The sequence below is a fragment of the Conger conger genome, chromosome 9 (genome assembly GCF_963514075.1).
Source record: "Conger conger chromosome 9, fConCon1.1, whole genome shotgun sequence".
Lineage (NCBI taxonomy): Eukaryota > Metazoa > Chordata > Actinopteri > Anguilliformes > Congridae > Conger > Conger conger.
The window spans coordinates 61,073,944-61,076,443 of NC_083768.1; the positions used below are offsets into that span (position 1 = coordinate 61,073,944).

Below are 2,500 nucleotides of genomic sequence, written 5' to 3' on the forward strand. Positions count from 1 at the left end.
CCCTCCCAGATCCCCTGGTATTGATCTCTGTGTGGCTGGTGGCCTCTGGAACTGCCAGTCCGCCGTCCAGAAAGCAGACTTCATATCTGCCTATGCCTCCCACCTCAACCTTGACTTTCTTGCTTTAACTGAAACGTGGCTCTCACCTGAGAACACGGCCACCCCGGCTGCCCTTTCCTCTGCCTTCTCTTTTTCCCACACACCCAGATCCTCTGGCAGAGGAGGTGGCACAGGTCTCCTAATCTCATCCTCATGGAGATCTAGTGTCTTCTCCTCATCCCTCTCCTTCTCCTCTTTTGAATTTCATGCGGTTTCTGTTACTCTGCCGTGCAAACTGTTTATCATTGTTGTTTATCGCCCCCCGGGTCCTCTGGGGAACTTTTTGGATGAGATGGACATCCTCCTCAGCTCCTCACCTGTCAATGACACCCCCCTGATCCTCCTGGGTGACTTCAACCTCAACTCAGAGTCCACCCAGTCTACCTTTCTCTCCCTCCTCTCTTCTTTTGACCTTACCCTCACTCTTTCCCCTCCCACCCACAAAGCAGGCAACCTTCTTGACCTCATCTTCACAAGGAGCTGCACAACAACCAACCTCTCTGTAACACCACTCCATATATCTGACCACTCCTTCATCTCTTTCTCTCTTCCACTCTCCTCTAACACCCATCCATCTCTCCCACCATCCACTGTCACCTGTCGACGGAACCTACGCCACCTGTCTTCCTCCACCCTCTCATCTACAATCCTCTCCTCCCTACCATCTGCGGAGTCTTTCTCTCGACTGTCTACCGATGATGCGGCTACAACTCTCATGTCCTCCCTCTCATCTTCTTTCGATTCTCTGTGTCCCCTCACCACCAAACTAGCTCGGGCCTCCCCCCCCAGTCCTTGGCTTTCTGATGCTCTACGAGCTGTCCGAACCGAACTGCGGGCGGCGGAGAGAAAATGGAAAAGGTCCTGTCTCCCCAGTGATATGGCTTCCTTCCATGCCCTCTTATCATCTTTCCATTCCTCTGTCTCTCTAGCTAAATCTTCCTTCTTTCACTCGAAAATTAACGCGGCCGCCTCTAATCCCCGCAAACTGTTTTCAACTTTCTCCTCTCTTCTGGCCCCCCCTCCCCCCCCACCCCCCTCATCACTCACACCTGATGACTTTGTCTCCTTCTTTGAAAAGAAGGTCGATGCTATTCGCAATTCCTTCTCCCAAAACTCCACCCCTGCTGACCCTCCTACCCTCCCCAACTCCCTAACCTCCTTTTCTCCCCTCTCTGACGCCGACACGCTGAAACTCCTTACTTCCCACCGCCCAACCACCTGTCCTCTTGACCCCATCCCCTCTCCCCTCCTACAATCTATATCTGAGGACATTCTCCCTTTTCTCTCCTCTCTAATCAACACCTCCCTCTCTTCCGGCACCATGCCCTCTTCCCTGAAGAGGGCCAGAGTCACTCCCCTCCTCAAAAAACCTACTCTCGATCCCTCTGCCCTGAACAACTACCGGCCTGTCTCTCTTCTTCCCTTTCTTGCTAAAACCCTGGAACGGGCGGTCCCAACTGTCCACTTATCTTCTCCACAACAATCTCCATGACCCCAACCAGTCTGGCTTCAAGAGTGGCCACTCCACTGAAACCGCCCTGCTCGCGGTCACTGAGGCACTCCACTCTGCTAAAGCAAAATCCCTCTCCTCTGTCCTCATCTTCCTCGACCTGTCGGCCGCCTTCGATACAGTCAACCATGAGATTCTGCTCTCATCGCTGTCTGGGATGGGTGTCACAGGTTCTGCACTCGCTTGGTTTTCCTCCTACCTCTCTGGTCGCTCCTACCAGGTGACTTGGAGGGGCGCACTCTCCGACCCTCAACCCCTACGAACTGGAGTCCCGCAGGGCTCGGTTCTTGGGCCTCTCCTCTTCTCGCTATACACCATGTCTCTTGGTTCTGTTATCTCTTCCCACGGTTTCTCTTATCACTCCTACGCTGATGACACCCAACTCTTCATTTCCTTCCCCCCTGACACCCAAATCACCACACAGATCTCTGCCTGCTTGGCTGATATCTTTGCATGGATGACTTCCCATCACCTGAAGCTCAACCTTGCCAAAACTGAGCTTCTCTACATCCCTGCTAAGTCCTCTCCGTCAATCGACCTCTCACTGACTGTGGAGGACTTTGTAGTTTCCTCCTCCCGTACGGCAAAGAATCTTGGGGTGACTCTTGATAATTGCCTCTCCCTGGCTCCACAAGTATCCTCCACTGCCAGAACCTGCAGGTTCTTTCTGTTTAATATACGCCGCATCCGTCATCTCCTGACGGAGAAAGCCACCCAGCTCCTAGTCCAGGCGCTCGTCATTTCCCGCCTGGATTACTGCAACTCCCTCCTAGCCGGTCTCCCAGCGTGCGCCATCAAGCCCCTCCAGCTGGTCCAGAATGCTGCAGCCCGCTTGATCACCAGTCAGCCCAGGTCGGCTCATGTCACCCCGCTTCTCATTGGCCTCCACTG

At 53.9% G+C, this 2,500-nt stretch overlaps 1 protein-coding gene across 1 annotated transcript in view; it reads right to left on the minus strand.

Moving 5' to 3' along the window:
- hibadha (3-hydroxyisobutyrate dehydrogenase a) overlaps positions 1–2,500 on the minus strand; it is a 38,694-nt gene that overhangs the window by 33,313 nt on the left and 2,881 nt on the right. The gene's annotated exons all lie outside the window — the stretch shown is intronic.